Consider the following 19,381-nt stretch of genomic DNA (forward strand, 5'->3'; position numbering starts at 1 on the left):
GGAGTGTCAGTACTGAGGGAGTGCTGCACTGTCAGAGGGTCAGTACTGAGGGAGTGCTGCACTGTCGGAGGGTCAGTACTGAGGGAGTGCTGCACTGTCGGAGGGTCAGTACTGAGGGAGTGCTGCATTGTCGGAGTGTCAGTACTGAGGGAGTGCTGCATTGTCGGAGGGTCAGTACTGAGGGAGTGCTGCACTGTCAGAGGGTCAGTACTGAGGGAGTGCTGCACTGTAAGAGGGTCAGTACTGAGGGAGTGCTGCACTGTCAGAGGGTCAGTACTGAGGGAGTGCTGCACTGTCAGAGGGTCAGTACTGAGTGAGTGCTGCACTGTCGGAGGGTCAGTACTGAGGGAGTGCTGCATTGTCGGAGTGTCAGTACTGAGGGAGTGCTGCATTGTCGGAGTGTCAGTACTGAGGGAGTGCCGCACTGTCAAAGGGTCAGTACTGAGGGAGTGCTGCACTGTCAGAGGGTCAGTACTGAGGGAGTGCTGCACTGTCAGAGGGTCAGTACGGAAGGAGTGCTGCACTGTCAGAGGGTCAGTACTGAGGGAGTGCTGCACTGTCAGAGGGTCAGTACTGAGGGCGTGCTGCAATGTCAGAGGGTCAGTACTGAGGGAGTGCCGCACTGTCAGAGGGTCAGTACTGAGGGAGTGCTGCACTGTCGGAGGGTCAGTACTGAGGGAGTGCTGCACTGTCAGAGGGTCAGTACTGAGGGGGTGCTGCACTGTCAGAGGGTCAGTACTGAGGGAGTGCCGCACTGTCAGAGGGTCAGTACTGAGGGAGTGCCGCACTGTCAGAGGGTCAGTACTGAGGGAGTGCTGCAATGTCAGAGGGTCAGTACTGAGGGAGTGCCGCACTGTCAGAGGGTCAGTACTGAGGGAGTGCTGCACTGTCGGAGGGTCAGTACTGAGGGAGTGCTGCACTGTCAGAGGGTCAGTACTGAGGGAGTGCCGCACTGTCGGAGGGTCAGTACTGAGGGAGCGCCGCACTGTCAGAGGGTCAGTACTGAGGGAGTGCTGCACTATCGGAGGGTCAGTACTGAGGGAGTGCTGCACTGTCGGAGGGTCAGTACTGAGGGAGTGCTGCACTGTCGGAGGGTCAGTACTGAGGGAGTGCTGCACTGTCAGAGGGTCAGTACTGAGGGAGTGCTGCACTGTCAGAGGGTCAGTACTGAGGGAGTGCCGCACTGTTGGAGGTTCTACCTTTCCGGGAGGCATTAAACTAACACCCTGTCTTCACTATCAGGTGGATGTAAAGACCCCGTGATATTATTTCGAAGAAGAGCAGGGAAATTCTCTCCCATCTCCTGGACAACCTTTATCTCCTAATCAACATCACTGAAACAGATTATCTGTTCATTATCATATTGCTATTTGTGGGATCTTGCTGTGTATGCATTTGCTGTCTTGTTTCTTACATAAGCACAGTGATCTCAGTTTGAAAATGCTGTATTGACTGTGGTTCCCTTTGTGACAACGTGACATCGTGAGGAGTGTTGTGTCGTTGCAAGTCTCTCTGTTAGTTTTCCTCTCTTACCAAATGGAGATCTGGGCGAGCGCCAAGCTCTCAACTCAAGACCTTGGATCAGTTACATTTCACCGAAACTCCTTTCAGGTAAACTCCTGCTGCTCAGATACCTGACTTGGCACCAGTTCCAATGACTGTTCGAACGTGAGTATTGCCGAGAAAAGGGACACGCTGAGGCTTTTCATCTTGCACTCATCAGGACACTTTGCAAGAATACCCATATAAGGTGAAAACAACAATTTATACTGCCTGAGAAGAGTGTGCTGATTGGATGGCAAGTGGACTCTGATTGGTTGAGGTGTTGACATGGAGAATGCACCAGTGATGGTGACTGACAGTTAACTGCCAAGCATTGTTTGAAATTTAAACCAGGCAGCTTGACCCTAATTGGTGTTGGTGGAAGTATGCCGGGGCCTCACGGGTTTAAGCGAATACATCAGCGGGGTTAGGTTATAAGCCGAGGCCTAGTAGGAAAAGCCTGAGCTTTCACTCATCAGGCTGGAACAGGTCCACAGCTCTTCTGGTTCACTAATGTCCTTCAGGGAAGGAAATGTGCCGTCCTTACCCAGTCTGGCCTACACGTGACTCCAGACCCACAGCAATGTGGCTTACTCTTAATTGCCCTTTGAAGTGGCCTGGAAAGCCACACAGTTCAAGGGTAATTAGGGATGGGCGACAAATGCTGGCCTCACCAGCGACACCCACATCCCCATCAAAGAAGAAAAGAAGGTCAAGAGGACGTTGTTCAATAAGTCAAAATCTTTCTTTTGTGGAATGCAGAGGAGCAGGGGAATAAAAATGAGGATTCACCTCCCCGCCCCCCACCTCCAAGCACCTGCCCCACATTCCTTTGGACAGGTCCATCCTGAAGCCCCTTACTCTCCCAGCACGGCCACCAGAGTCTCCATTCCGGCCTACACAGCAAGCAGCCATTTTCCACCTCTTTCGGCCGGACAGCTGATTGGTGAGAATAACCTCGGCCCAGGAGTTAAGGCCTGAATTCTGGGCTAGTGCAACCTTCACCCATGACCAACATCCAATTCTACCCACCCCCAGCCAGCTGGCCCTAAATTGGCTTCCAGTGTTTTTGATGTTTGACGAATAGATGTTCAAATCCTTCGAGCTGCCAATCTCACCAGTTCTGGACTGATTATTGATAAAGACATGACTGTAAGATCAGAACATTGCCCCTTTCAGGGATCGACAGATACCTTTGGGGCATTTGCTACGTCAAAGGCTCTATATAAATGCATGTTGTTGTTGATCTCCACTGCAGGAGGGGGACGGGCAGAGTTAAAGGTTTCATTTGGCCTTGAGGAAGAGAAGAGAGGAAAGAGAGAAAGGGACAGGCAGGTGAACAGTGTCTGAGCTAAGGGTTAGCTTCACTGAGACTAGAAGGGGCTCGACTGCCTTTCCTAAAGAGACTGGGAGCTGATAGTCAACAGTTCCCCTGGGCTGAGGATTTACATTAAATCCTGCCCAAAGGAAGGTGAGGCTGGTGGTTGGAGAGGATTGTTGGGGGGGGGGGGGGTGGATGTGGAGGGGTGGGGTGGAGGTGAATCCTCAGATCATGTGGATTTGAATCTGCACCTGAAGTGCTGTAACCTGCAAGGCTACGGACCAGGTGCAGGAAGGAGGGGTTAGAATGGGCGGCTAGTTTTACCAGCCAGCGCAGACACGATGGGCTGAATGGCCTCTTTCTGTGCCGTTACTTTCCTATGGTTCCATGGAGTTAACCAAAGAGATACCCGAATCGTTACTCAGGTCTCCTGTATCTTTGTGAGTTCCACAGCTCAGATCATAGATAAAGAACTTGTCATTTAATATTTAAATTTTCTTTAATATGGGATTCATATCCTGGTCTTCTGCTGCATTTTGTGTACTTCCCAACTTTTCGAGTCCATTAATTTACTTCGAATTTACAGCACAGAAACAGGCCATTCGACCCAGCTGCTCCATGCTGGCATTTATGCTCCACACAAACCTCCTCCCACCCCCTACTTCATCTCACCCCCATCAGTCTATCTTCTATTCCTTTCTCCCTCATGCATTTATCCAGCTTCCCCTGAAATGCATCAGGGATGAGTCTGGATCTACATTCCGTATTTCCTTTCAGAGCCCACCCAATCCATTATCTTCCCTGCTTTTAACCTTCCAGTTTGGCTTTTCCATTATTTCCTAATTATTCCATTTATACCGTGTGAAGGCTCAATCTGGTTATTTATTTTTTTGCAGAATCTCATTTATTTTTTTTCTTTCTGTTCCTTTATCTGTTTTGCCGGTGTCCTTCAGATAATTTATGCACAAAGTTTTGGTTAGATTTTCTAAACCTGCCTCATTATTTCCAATCTCCTGCTCCATGGCCCACCCCCCAGCTGCCTAGTCCACTCAGCCTCTGGGACAAAATGAGTCCGAACTGCAGTTTGTATCTTCTGCCTCCAAAAACGAATCAATTGGAACTTGTTCCTGCTCAAGACATTCAGTCATCCTGGAAATTAGCCCAATTATCATTACAATGGCCGTCAGGGCCAACGTTTGTAGAGACGTGTCCTCCGAAATCCAGACGCTGACAGATCACGTGACCAGTGAACAGGGAAAGGCACGAGGGGCACTGTCATACATGCAGACAGTACATTTTGCCCAGCTAATATTCCTGTCACACTGTGCATGAAACAAATGAGTCAATTGGAGGACACGGGTCTATTTTTACTCAGTTCTGTTGAAGGGTCATGAGGACTCGAAACGTCAACTCTTTTCTTCTCCGCCGATGCTGCCAGACCTGCTGAGTTTTTCCAGGTATTTCTGTTTTGGTTATGGGTCTACAAATGTTGGCCCTGACGGCCATTGTAATGGTAATTGGGCTAATTTCCAGGATGACTGAATGTCTTGAGCAGGAACAAGTTGCAATTGTTTCGTTTTTGGAGGCAGGAGTTGCAAACTGCAGTTCGGACTCATTTTGACCCAGCAGCGGAGGCTGAATGGACTAGGCAGCTGGGGGGTGGGCCATGGAGCAGGAGATTGGAAATAACGAGGCAGGTTTAGAAAATCTGACCAAAACGGTGTGCATAAATTATCTGAAGGACACCGGCAAAACAGATAAAGAATGGGAATGTTCTGAACTGATAGAACCCAAACCTCAAACTCATTACCTTATTGGGGAATGTCCAAGCTGAGCTGAGCGAAGTAAGAAACTTCAGGCAAACCCAAGCAGTATACAGGGAGGTACAGTCACTTTCCTTGTCAGAATGAGCTACCCCTTTGAGTTGTCTTGCGCATTCATAAAGAAAAAACTTGCATTTCTATAGCGCCTTTCACAGCCTCAGGATGTCTCAAAGCATTGTTTGAAGTGTAGTTCCTGTTGCAATGTAGGAAACACAGCAGCCAAATTTCACACAGCAAGATCCCACAAACAGCAGTGTGATAATTACTAGGTCGTCTTTTTTTTTTTGGTGATGATGTTCAGTGGTAAATATCAGCCAGAACACCCTTCCCTTTCTTTGAAATAGAGGCCACAGGATCTGAGGGGGCAGGCGGAGACTCGTTTAAAATCTCATCTGGAAGACAGCACTTCCAACAGTGCAGCACTCCCTCAATAATGCATTGGGAGAATCCACCTGGATTTCGTGCTCAAATCTCTGGAGTGGGGCTTGAACCCACAACCTTCTGACTCAGAGATGGGAATGATACACACTGAGCCAGGACAATGGACAGCGACAAGTCAATGCGACCTTGCGTGTGACCTGTCATCACCACAAACCCCTAAAGAGATGCACCACCTGAATTGTGAGAATTTATGGATTGCATCAGAAGCAAACTAACACAACCAGTCGGAATTTGATCCTAATACTGATGTAGGTGCAGAGATTGAAAGTTGCAGCCAAAGTTTAAAGTTGATTTTAAAAGGTCGCATAGCACTATCTGATTACAATAATTAGACCTAATAATTGACAGAATTATCAGCCCAGTGCTCTTCATCAAATCAGGGGATTGGAACTGAAAGAGGCTAAATTACAGAGATAGGGATGTGCGAGTCCATGGAGAGAGCTGAAGAGAGGGTTTGGAATTAAGTGTTTCAATCAGGTTCTCAAATGGCACCTTTCTCCGGGCGTTAGGATTGAGTGCAGTTTGATATTGCGGCTTTGAGGAGGTTATTATTTCAATTGTAAGGAGCAGATTTACAGCCTAGGAGCTGTCTCTCTGTTCTGTTACACCAGCACTGTGAGCTGGGAGGTATCACATACTGAGTTAGAGGAGTGGTGTGGAACACGGGACCTCAACCAACAGGAACGCATTCCATAGAATTTACAGCATCAAAACAGGCCATCAGCACAATCCCAGACATTGCACAGTGTTCAGTTCCATTCACAGCTCCTCCAGTAATGACCCAGGCTGAGACTATATGTAGCAAGACCTGGACAACACTCAGTCTCAAACTGATGAGTGGCAAGTACTGTTCACATCACACAGGTATCAGGCAATAATCATCTCAAATAAGAGAGAATCTAATCATCTCCCCATCACACTCAATGGCATTACCATCGCTGAATCCCCCACTATGAACATCCTAGGAGTTACCTTTAACCAGAAACTGAACTGCATTAGCCAGAAATACTGTGGACACAAGAGCAGGTCAGAGGCTGGGGGTTCCACAGCAAGTAACTCACCTCCTGACTCCCCAAAGCCTGTCCACCATCTACAATGTACAAGTCAGGAGTGTGATGAAATACTCCCCACTTGCCTGGATGAGTGCAGCTCCCACAACACTCAAGCAGCTCGACACCATCCAGGACAAAGCAGCCGCTTGATTGGCACCACATCCACAAACATTCACTCCCTCCACCACTGACGCACAGTAACAGCAGTGTGTGTACCATCTACAAGATGCACTGCAGGAACTCACCAAGGCTCCTTCGACAGCACCTTCCAAACCCATGACCACTACCATCTAGAAGGACAACGGCAGCAGGTAGATGGGAACACGACCACCTGGAAGTTCCCCTCCAAGTCACTCACCATCCTGACTTGGAAATATATCGCCGTTCCCTCACTGTCGCTGGGTCAAAATCCTGGAACTCCTTCCCTAACAGCACTGTGGGTGTACCAACACCACTTGGACTGCAGCGGCTCAAGAAGGCAGCTCACCACCACCTTCTCAAGGGCAATTAGGGATGGGTAATAAATGCTGGGCCCAGCCAGCAACGCCTGTGAATGATAAATTTAAAAAAACGTTCAATTTTCTTGGCTCAGAATACAATCTTCTGAATTCATTTAGTTTTAATTATAATTTTCAGCCATTATCTCTCACCAAGAGCAAGGTCACTCTCAATACTGGTGTCACATCCAATCAAAAGACAGGTCTGGTGCTGCTGGCGAGCGGTGCAGTATCTTAATAAAGTGGATTAGAAAGGCTTTAATCAGGCAGACCTTACACATGACATTGTGGCATTAGGTTATTAACGCGCTCTCCAGACATGTTTGGGTACAACTGTGCCTTGAGATCAAAAGCAGTCACAGACTAACACACACTCATGAGACACCCCTGGAGTCAGATGTGTTCACATTCTCCCTTGGTCAAGGGAGCATTTTGGGGGCTTATTTGCTTCAGTGAACGAAGCAGCAGACTTAAAACTGCGGCGGGCGTGATGTAAAATGTTGAGATACTGGAGTCACACTGTGTACATGAAATTGGATAAGGTTAGGCTTCTATTTATGGAGGCAGGCTGAGTTAATGGAATGACTTGCAGGCAGGCGCCTTTGGAGACGTTAATTGGGTGTGACATTGGGTGTAATTGCTGTTTTTTGCAGACTGATTGCCAAGTGTGACTGAACGGGTTGATGACAGAGAAATGATAAAGGGAAAAAAACATTTCTTTCAGGTTTTTCACAACCTCAGGGCAACCCAAAGCACTTTGCAGCCAATCGAGCGCTTCTAAAGTCTATTTGCAGCTGAAATGTAGAAAACACAGCAGCCAATTTCTGCACAGCAAGCTCCCACAGACAGTAGCAATCAGAAAACATGCTTTACTGGTGCTTAGTTGAGGAATAAATATTGGCCAGGTTGTCATGGAGATCTGCCCTCCACTACTTGGAAATAGAGGTTCTGGGATCTGTTAAAGCAACCGGAAAGTAGCTGGGGCCTTGGTTTAATGTCTCATTTGAAAGACAGCACCTCCGACAGTGCAGTATTGTCTCAGTACTGACCCTCCAACAGTGCAGCACTCCCTCAGTACTGACCCTCTGACAGTACAGCACTCCCTCAGTACTGACCCTCTGACAGTGCAGCACTCCCTCAGTACTGACCCTCTGACAGTGCAGCACTCCCTCAGTACTGACCCTCTGACAGTGCAGCACTCCCTCAGTACTGACCCTCAGACAGTGCAGCACTCCCTCAGTACTGACCCTCTGACAGTGCAGCACTCCCTCAGTACGGACCCTCTGACAATGCAGCACTCCCTCAGTACTGACCCTCTGACAGTGCAGCACTCCCTCAGTACTGACCCTCCGACAGTGCAGCACTCCTTCAGTACTGACCCTCTGACAGTGCAGCACTCCCTCAGTACTGCATTGTGCGTGTCAGCCTAGATTTTGTGCTCAAGGGCAGGTTTTACCGGTCGGCGAGCGGGGGCTGGGGCCTGCTCGCCGATGCTTCAAATGATGCGGGGATACGTTGGGCGTGCGTCCCGACATCACCCTGCGTCATTTAGACTTTCGGTTCGGTGGCCGCGCAGTCAAACGGTCAACGCCCTGTTAAGGCCATTTAAAAACTCATTAACCTGATTGATGGACCTGCCCGTCCAATCTTAAGACAGGCCGGGAGCCCAGGGGGATGTCGGGAAAAGCACGGAACCTCATCCACGGGCGGGAGGAGGTTTCATAAGGGCATTTAAATGTTTATCAAATGTTTAAATAAAAGTTAAGGACATGTCCCCAACTCATCTGACAGAGTCACACGAGGGGACGTGTCAGGGAAATTTTTTTCATTACCTTTCTATCAACATTTGACTCGGAGCCGATCTCCGAGGCAGCATTTAGCCTCAGGGAGATCAGCGCAGGCAAACGTGAAAGAGCGCACTCCCGGCTGAGGGAATTCCGCCCTCTCTCCCCCCCCCTCCCCCCTCCCCCTCCCCCCCCCCTCCCCCGCCCGCACAGGGAGACGCTCAGCCCTTCCTGGCGGACGTCATGCTGAGCGGGCCAACATAAAATGGCAGCGTGCCCCCGACTGGGGGCGCCAATCGAAAGGCCACCCGCCGGCGCCTGCACTTCCCCCCCCTGGAATGGGCTAGATCCTGGTCACTGTGTTGCACCTTTGGGGCCTTGTGATGGTTCAGGTCTGAATGCATTCCCGCTCACAGGCAGTGTGCAATCGTGCGGAACTAACAGAGATTTACTGGCAGAATCCCTGGGATTGAGCCTCAATACTGCTGCCAGAACTTTGGTTCAACAATGTTAATACTTCAAAAACAACTGCCCTGCCTCTTAAGCCCTGAGTCAGGAAAGGGGCGATATAAATTCAGTCTATAACTGCAGCCTGCACCTCCACATACAGCATCCATTCTGCAAACCCTCTAAAGGAACTTAATGGATATGGTTTGAGGTTAAAGGGGAGGTGCTGGCATAGTGGTATTGTCACTGGACTGGTATGTCAGAGACCCAGGGTAATGCTCTGAGGACCTGGGTTCAAATCCCACCACAGCAGCTTATGACCATGAAACTATCGTTGATTATTGTAAAAACCCATCTGGTTCACTAATGTCCTTTAGGGAAGGAAATCTGCCATCCTTACCTGGCCTGGCCTACATGTGACTCCAGACCAGGCCCACAGCAATGTGGTTGGCTCTTAAATGCCCTCTGAACAAGGGCAATTAGGGATGGGCAATAAATGCTGGCCTAGCCAGTGCCGCCCACATCTCATCAACGAATTTTAAAAAAAACTCTCTCCCTTTATCAGGTCCCTGAGAAACATTTATGACTTGTGATCGATTAACAGGAGTTTTGACAAAGCCAGAGCTAATAAGCTTTCAATAAACTGTCATCTCCAAAATCCCTACGTTGATACTGAGGTCCTGGCCAGAAGCCATGAAGTGGTTCATTGTTAGAATGCAGAATTCTATCAGCATGTGTAGACTTTATTTTGCAGACTGTGTCTGTTGGTTGTGTGCTGGACACGTTCCTCTTATCGCCTGTAAACCCGAGATCAGCAGTTGGACATTGGGAGGGCTGGGCTTCACTCTCCCATCACTCCATTCATACCCCGGCCTGCCAGAGGTTAACTCCAAGTGGTGCCTCTAAATGTTAAAACAGGCAGTAGGGAGACAGCTTAAATATGCAAATAAGGGTCTCATTGCAACTTGCAACAAGTGTGCGTCTAAACTCCGCCCATTTCTATCAGGCGTCGGATGGACTATTCTTAAAAGGACCACACCAAAAAAGAGCCGATGGGTGCTCCTCCAGGGCACCCTCCAACAATGCTGCAGTCTCTTGGTGGTTCCTCAGCCCCCATCGCTCTCCCACTCCCACTCCGCACTCACACAACCACTCCCCACTCCAAGACATAACTTGCCCTCCCATAACCGATGACCTGTGATCTGCAGCATGCTTGGAGCCCACAGTTCACTGGAGGCCTAGCAAGAAGGCTTCAGCCTCACACCAGTACCACATGGTGGTGTGGTGCTCCAGTGCATGAAATCAATATCTGTAAATTGTCCCCTCCACATGGGTCCATGACCTGGTCAAAAAAGCTAATGGAACCTGCCCTAGTTAGACCACATCTGGAGCACTGAGTATAGTTCTGGGCATCGCGTCTTAGAATGGATAGATGGACCTTGGAAGGCATCTTTTTGACAACCTTATACACTCAGAGGTAATTAGGGATGGGCAATACATGGTGAGCTGACCAGTGATGCTCACATCCCATGAAAGAATAAAAAAAAACTTGTCCCACCACCTTAAAGATTTGTGTACATATACCTTCAGGTCTCTCTGTTTGAAATGGTACCATTTAATCTATACAGCTACCACATTATTATACTTAATCTATACTGTTTACCACATTGTAATATTTAATCTATACTGTTTACCACATTGTACCATTTAATCTATACTGTTTACCACATTGTAATATTTAATCTATACTGTTTACCACATCGTACCATTTAATCTATACTGCTACCACATTGTAATATTTAATCTATACTGTTTACCACATTGTAATATTTAATCTATACTGTTTACCACATCGTACCATTTAATCTATACTGCTACCACATTGTAATATTTAATCTATACTGTTTACCACATTGTAATATTTAATCTATACTGTTTACCACATTGTACCATTTAATCTATACTGTTTACCACATTGTAATATTTAATCTATACTGTTTACCACATCATACCATTTAATCTATACTGCTACCACATTGTAATATTGAATCTATACTGCTTACCACATTGTAATATTTAATCTATACTGTTTACCACATTGTACCATTTAATATATACTGTTTACCACATTGTAATATTTAATCTATACTGTTTACCACATCGTACCATTTAATCTATACTGCTACCACATTGTAATATTGAATCTATACTGCTTACCACATTGTAATATTTAATCTATACTGTTTACCACATTGTACCATTTAATCTATACTGTTTACCACATTGTAATATTTAATCTATACTGTTTACCACATTGTAATATTTAATCTATACTGTTTACCACATCGTACCATTTAATCTATACTGCTACCACATTGTAATATTGAATCTATACTGCTTACCACATTGTAATATTTAATCTATACTGTTTACCACATTGTACCATTTAATCTATACTGTTTACCACATTGTAATATTTAATCTATACTGTTTACCACATTGTACCATTTAATCTATACTGTTTACCACATTGTAATATTTAATCTATACTGTTTACCACATCGTACCATTTAATCTATACTGCGACCACATTGTAATATTGAATCTATACTGTTTACCACATTGTACCATTTAATCTATACTGTTTACCACATCGTACCATTTAATCTATACTGTTTACCACATTGTAATATTTAATCTATACTGCTTACCACATTGTAATATTTAATCTATACTGTTTACCACATTGTAATATTTAATCTATACTGCTTACCACATTGTACCATTTAATCTATACTGTTTACCACATTGTAATATTTAATCTATACTGCTTACCACATTGTACCACTTAATCTATACTGTTTACCACATTGTAATATTTAATCTATACTTCTTACCACATTGTACCATTTAATCTATACTGTTTACCACATTGTAATATTTAATCTATACTGCTTACCACATTGTACCATTTAATCTATACTGTTTACCACATTGTAATATTTAATCTATACTGCTTACCACATTGTAATATTTAATCTATACTGCTTACCACATTGTACCATTTAATCTATACTGTTTACCACATTGTAATATTTAATCTATACTGCTTACCACATTGTACCATTTAATCTATACTGTTTACCACATTGTAATATTGAATCTATACTGCTTACCACATTGTACCATTTAATCTATACTGTTTACCACATTGTACCATTTAATCTATACTGTTTACCACATTTTAATATTGAATCTATACCGTTTACCACATTGTAATATTGAATCTATACTGCTTACCACATTGTAATATTGAATCTATACTGCTTACCACATTGTACCATTTAATCTATACTGCTTACCACATTGTAATATTGAATCTATACTGCTTACCACATTGTAATATTGAATCTATACTGCTTACCACATTGTACCATTTAATCTATACTGCTACCACATTGTAATATTGAATCTATACCGTTTACCACATTGTAATATTTAATCTATACTGTTTACCACGTTGTACTATTTAATCTATACTGTTTACCACGTTGTACTATTTAATCTATACTGTTTACCACCTTGTAATATTTGGAATTACCACCTTGGAATCATTTGAATGTGAATAAATCAGCATGAACTATTGAGGCAGCAGGAAATGTGATCTCTTATATTTCTCTTCTTTAAGGATGAAAATTATAACTTTATCTCATTGAATCATCAGTCAGGCACATCAGCAATAATGGCCGGAATTTTCCGGACCCGCTGTGGGTGAGGTGGCCCCCCAGCCAGAAGCCCATTGACCTGCGGCGGGCAGGTTTGCAAAATCCCGCCCAATGTGTTTAACATCTTGCAATTGGGAAATCTTTCCAGTTTCTAATGTGATTTACACTGGTGGCATAAAACAGGAAGAGGACGACAGAGGTAATCCCCAGTGAGGAAAAGAACAAACTACAATAAAACACCAGGTAAAAGCGAGGCTTTGCTCCCTTCTGCACCCGAGCATCTGGTCAACATTTGAATTGAGCAGTGGCAGTAGACTCACGTGTGAGACTCAGAAACCTGGGCCATTGTCCTGGGCAAAGGTGTGCTCATGAGGGAATGATAGACAGACATACGTCTAAAAACATCAAGGATATTTGATTATGAACTTTATTTACTTACTCCCAAAATTACATGATCTTTTAAGTCCACATATCATGCATGTCTCCACATTTAAATATGCAGGACAATCTGAGCCACATATTGGTGAACCTCAGTGGGTAAAATCCACTGATTCCTCACACAGACCTTCATACACTACATTGCTGTTTAACATTGTACCAGCAGCTTGTAACATCACTATATGGAATAATCTTAGGGCCATGAGCCAGATATGCATTTGTATATCAGCAGCAATAACTCCTGCAGTTCCCACTCCTGGTTATGGCTGATTATCTGCTCAGTAACTGCTTCTGCTAAAATTCACTCCTTTTTCATGCTTGACTGAAGCCAGTAGAGAAAATCTTCCAGATAGAGTGCACATTTTTTTCAAGTATTCCGCAGGGATACTTTCAACATAATTTATACTATCGATTTATCAAAAGCAGCAGCAGATCATGGAAGGACGAATCAAATTAGCAAAGAAAGAAAGGAATTGTGTGCGGTGGTGGGGGGAGTGAATGTTTGTGGATGTGATGACAATCAAGCGGGCTGCTTTGTCCTGGATGGTGTCAAGCTTTTTGAGCGTCATTGGAGCTGCACTCATCCAGGCAAGTGGAGGGTATTCCATCATACTCCTTATTTGTGCCTTGTGGACAGAGGGTATGGGGAGACAGGTTGTGAGTTATGCTCCACAGAATTCCCAGGTTCTGACCTGCTCTTGTAGCCACAGTATTGACATGGCTTGCCCAGTTCAGTTTCTGGTCAATGGTAACCTCCAGGATGTTGATAGTGGAGGATTCAGTGCTGGTAATACCATTGAACGTCAAGGGGCAATGGTTAGATTCTCTCTTGTTGGATGGAGGCGGTCATTGCCTGGCACTTGTGTGGCGTGAATGTTACTGCCAATTTGCTGCCTGTTTTGGGCCAAAGTCAAATTCCTGGCCCCAATTGTTTAACCAGAGAGCACAAATTTAAGGTAATTGACAAAAGTAAACCAGAAGGTGATGATGCAAAGTGTTTTTATACAATGCATTGTTATGATCTGGAATGTGCTGCCTGAAACAGCAGTGGAAGCAGATTCAATACGGGAAAGGGAAGGTGTCCAGGACTAGTGGGAATAACTGGACAGCTCTTACAAAAATCAAGCACAGGTACGATGCAAGAAATGAGGAAAGCTAAAAGGATGTTATCATTTATTGCGAGGGGAATTGAATACAAAAGTAGGGCTTCAGTTGTACAAAGCACTAGTGTGACCACATCTGGAGTACTGTGTACAGTATTGGTCACCTTATTTAAGGAAGGGTATAAACGCATTGGAAGCAGTTCAGAGGTTTACCAGACTAATAGCTGGAATGGGCGGGTTGTCTGATGAGGAAAGGTTGGACAGGCTGGTCTTCTATCCGCTGTTTAGAAGAGTAAGAGGTGACTTGATTGAAACATATAAGATCCTGAGGGGTCTTGACAGTGTGGATGTGGAGAGGATGTTACCTCTTGTGGGAGGATCTAAAACTAGGGGTCACTGTTTAAAAATAAGGGATCGCTCATTTAAAACGGAGGTGAGGCAAAATTCTTTCTCTCAAAGGGTCATGAGTCTTTGGAACTCTTCCTGAACAGGCGGTGGAATATTTTTAAGTTAGTGGTGGATAGATTCTTGGTAAGAAAGGGGGGTGATAGGTTATCGGGGGTAGGTGGGTTGCAGATTTGAGGTTATCAGATGAGCCATGATCTTATTGAATGGCGGAGCAGGCTCGAGGGGCCGAATGGCCCACTCCTGTTCATTGTTTGTGTGTTTGTATTAGAGGATGGTGTCAACTGAAGAAGAGAATAATTCAACCCCCATTTTAAATATTCAATCACTACTTTTATATCCCATTGTATGAATTCTCATCTCCACATTTATAATGGAAACTGTTTATATAAACTTGTCACACCGCAATTACAGCTTCTTGCTAGTAGAGGTACTTTAACTATGGAAAATGTCATGCTAAAGGTTGACATTTTTAAATTCATTCTCAGGATGTGTTGAGATTGGCATTGATTGCCCACTCCTGGTCCCCTGATAGAACTGAGTGAGTTTTCTGGGACACTTCAGAGGGCAGTTAAGTGTCAAGCACATTGATGTGGTGACTGGACTCAAGCCCAGCTTGGGTAAGGACAGCACGTTTCCTTCCCTTAGTGCATGTTAGGAAACCAGTTGGTCTTTTATGACAATCCGGCAGCTTTATGGTCACTTTTACCGATCCCAGCTTTTTATTTCTATGTTTGAAGCTGAATTCCAATTCTCAGGCAGGCCATGATGAGATTTGAACTCACATTCTCTGGATTATTTGCCTATTAAGCAATGATAAATAGATGTGGTTTTACATGATATCAAGCTGAACACAATAATTTAGCATCTGGTATGTCCCAACTGAGAAGTGTTAATTAAAATGTAGAGAGCATTGGAATATTTCTTCGCTTCTCCTTAAGGCACTGCATCACACTGGGGTGCACTTTTACAAAGTTGTTCAATCAAACAACCATCGCACAGTTAGAGAATGTGCGCTCACACAAAAAAAATAATCCCTGCAAGGTGCAGGGGCCTGATCCCAATGTCCACGAACATGAACCTTCCAACAGGCGTCAGAATTGGTTCGGGATGGCAACTTTGGGGCTGATTTCTCCATTCTCCTGTTGAAGACCAAATGAAACTTTTAACCTTCCACCCATCCACCCAGTGGAGATCATCAACAACTTGCATTTATATAGGGCCTTTAATGTAGTAAAACATTCCAGAGTCCTTCACCGGAGAGTAATCAGGCAAAGGCTGACACTGAGCCACATACAGCGATATTAGAATAGGGGAGCAAGGGCAACATTTTACACCCCCCACTGTTGGGGGGTGATGTGCGGGAGTGGGCGGGCTTCTGATTGGTGCCCCCGATTGGGGGCACGCCACCATTTTACGTGGGCGGGCCGATTAAGGCCCACCCAGCCTGACGCCTGCCTGGAAGCGCTATACGCTCCCTGTGCGGGCGGGGGGCGGTGGGGGGTGGGATTCCCTCAGCCGGGAGTGCGCTCTTTCACACATGCGCGCGGAAGAGAGCGCAGATCTCCCTGAGGCAAAGTGCCGCCTCAGGGAGAGTGGCTCACATTTTAAACTTTAAATAAAGCTGAGAGAAACATTTCCCTGCCATGTCCCCTCGTGTGACACTGTCATGAGTTGGGACATGTCCCATAACTTTTATTTTAAACTATTGAGAGATTTTTAAATACTCATGAAACCTCACCCCGCCCATGGATAAGTTTTCACGCTTCTTCAGAAGCCCGCCAGGTCTCCCGGCCTGCCCACCAACCTTAAGGTTGAACGGGCAGGTCCATTGATGACTTCAACTACTTTGTTAATGGCCTTAATAGGGCCGTTGACAGGTTGGCAGGCGCGCAGCTGATTTGGGTACGCGCCCACCCAACTGAAAGTCTGAATGCCGCGCCGTGACATCAGGACGCACGCCCGACTTCACCCTGCGTCATTTAACGCATCGGCGAGCAGGCCCCACCCCCGCTCGCCGACCGGAAGATACAGCCCCAAGAGAGTTTGGTCAAAGCGATAGATTTTAAATGGAGTGAGGTTACAGATCTCCGAAGCAGAGAGGGGCCTTGGGTGTCCTGGTACTTGAATCACAAAAAAGTCAGCATGCAGGTACAGCAAGTGATTAAGGCGGCAAATGCAAGGAGTATGGAACATAAAAGTCGGGATGATTTGCTACAATTGTACAGGGCCTTGGAGATTGTGTACAGTTTTGCTCTCCTTACTTAAGGATATAACTGCATTAGAAGCAGTTCAGAGAAGTTTCACGGGACTGATTCCTGGGATAAAGGGATTACCTTATGAGGAAAGGTTGGGCCTGTATCCATTGGGGTTTAGAAGAATGAGATGTGATCTTAATGAAACATATAAAATCCTGAGGGGATTGACAGGGTGGATGCTGAGAGGATGGTTCCCCTTATGGGAGAGACTAGAACTAGGGGACACAGTTTAAAAATAAGGGGTCTCCCATTTAAGGCGGAGATTAAGAGAATTTGTTTCTCCCAGAATTAGTGGAATTCTCTTCCCTTCCCCAGAAAGCAGTGGAGGCTGGGTCGTTGAATATTTTTAAGGCTGAGTTAGATAGATTCTTGATTGGCAAGGGAGTCAAAGGGTATGGGGCGGGGGGGCCGGGGGTGGTGGGGGGGGGGGGGAGCGTAGACAGGAAAGTAGATTTAAGATCACTATCAGATCTTCCATGATCTTATCAAATGGGGGAGCAGGCTCAAGTGGCCAAATGGCCTACTTCTGCTCCTAGTTTGTAGTTTGTACCTATGTTTGTTAAGGAGTGTCTTAAAGGAGGAGAGAGAGAGAGAGAGATTAGCGGAGAGGTTTGGGGGGCGAATTTCAGAGCTGAGACTAAGGAGCTGAAGGCATGAGCACCAATGGTGGGGCAATTAAAGTTGGAGGCTCAAGAGGTCAGAGTTGGAGGAGCTCAGAGATCTTGAGGGGGCAGTAGAGCTGGAGGAGGTTACAGAGATAGGGAGGGGTGAGGACATGGACAGATTTGACCAGGAGAATGAGAATTTTAAATTTGATGCTTTGGTGGTCTGGGAGCCAATGTAGGTGAGAAAGCACAGTGGGTGTGAATGTGGTGAATGTGGCTTGATAAAAGTTACGACATAGGTAGCAGAGATTTTTATGATGTTATGGGGGGTGGGATTGGAATAGCCGCGTCTGGAGTCTGGATAAGGGTTTCAGCAACAGATGAGCTGAAGATGGGGTGGAGAATGGCAATGTTACAGAGGTCTCTGCGATCGAGGGGATTTGTGGTCAGAAGCTCGTTCAGGGATTGTGAACAGTCTGGTTCAGCCTCAGCGGCTAGGGAGAGGGAAAGTCAGTGGGTGGAAACAAAGGTTGTGGCAGGAACTGAAAGCAATGGCTTCAGTCCCCCCAGTGTTTAACTAAAGGAAACTAAAGGTATATCATCCAAGACTGAATGTTGGACAAGCAATGTAATAAAACAAAGGCAGTGGTGGCACGGAGAGAAGTGTGGGAGTCATCAGTTTAATTAGTTACCACGCAAAACTTAGTAGTTTTAATTTTTATCCTTAGCAGGGCCCTTCATATCCATAATCGCTAACGAATTCCTCCCCAACCTTATTTTACTCAAATCTTTGTTCACCCAGTTCTGCCTGTTCCAATTCTACTGCAAACAAATACCTGCCTCAAATCCGACACTAATCTTCTAATCCCTCATTCATTTGCAAACTCCATTTCACACTTCATTTGTCAGACAGATGTCTCTCCTCTCCTTAATCAGCCAGTTTTCTGGAATCCATATGGAGTGAGAATGTTTCTGTAAAACCAGATAATTGAGGAATGGGGATCAATGGATTAGATAATTAACTAGCAAACTTGGTAGGTAACGTGTACAAATTGTGAAATGCGGTGGGATAACAAAACCACAAAACGTGATTCTGTGCTCATGCTGCTTGGGGATTGATCTTCCCAGTGCAGTTTACAGCAAAATTAGAAGCATACTCTTCATAAATATGCTTACAGTCTTGCTACAGCACATGGTACAGTGGAAATGTAATGTTGTAGTAGGTAGTCCTTGAACCACTAAATCAGAAGGCTGAGGGTTCAAATCCCACTCCAGGCATGAGCACGTATGTAGGCTGACACTCCCAGTACTGAGGGAGTGCTGTGTTGTTAGAGGTGTTGTCTCTCAGGTAAGATATTAAACAAAGGTCCTGTCTGCCCTCTCAGGTGGGTGCAAGTGTTCTCATTGCCGCTATTTCAAAGCAGGCAAGTTCTCCCCAGTGTTCTGGCCAATATTTATCTCTCAAACAATCACCAGCCAGGTGTGCGAGCGGAAGGTCCATCTCGGCCTCCTCCGGAGGTCCCCAGCATCACAGATGCCAGTCTTCAGCCAATTCGATTCACTCCACGTGATATCAAGAAACGGTTGAAGGCACTGGATACTGCAAAGGCTGTGGGCCCTGACAATATTCCAGCAATAGTACTGAAGACTTGAGCTCCAGAACTTGCCGTGTCCCTAGCCAAGCTGTTCCAGTACAGCTACAACACTGACATCTACCCGGATATGTGGAAAATTGCCCAGGTATGTCCTGTGCACAAAAGCAGGTCAAATCCAACCCAGTCAACTACCGCCCCATCAGTCTACTCTCGATCATCAGTAAAGTAATGGAAGGGGTCAACAACAGTGCTATCAAGTGGCACTTGCTTAGCAATAACCTGCTCACTGACGCTCAGTTTGGATCCCAGCAGGATCACTCAGCAACTTGGAGAAAAGAGCTGAAC

At 45.6% G+C, this 19,381-nt stretch overlaps 1 protein-coding gene across 4 annotated transcripts in view; it reads right to left on the bottom strand.

Annotated features, from left to right (window-relative positions):
* Window positions 1–19,381, bottom strand: part of adgrd1 (adhesion G protein-coupled receptor D1) — a 238,426-nt gene that overhangs the window by 14,829 nt on the left and 204,216 nt on the right. The window lies entirely within an intron of this gene.

This window comes from Cetorhinus maximus, chromosome 12 (genome assembly GCF_964194155.1).
Source record: "Cetorhinus maximus chromosome 12, sCetMax3.hap1.1, whole genome shotgun sequence".
Classification (NCBI taxonomy): Eukaryota; Metazoa; Chordata; class Chondrichthyes; order Lamniformes; family Cetorhinidae; genus Cetorhinus; species Cetorhinus maximus.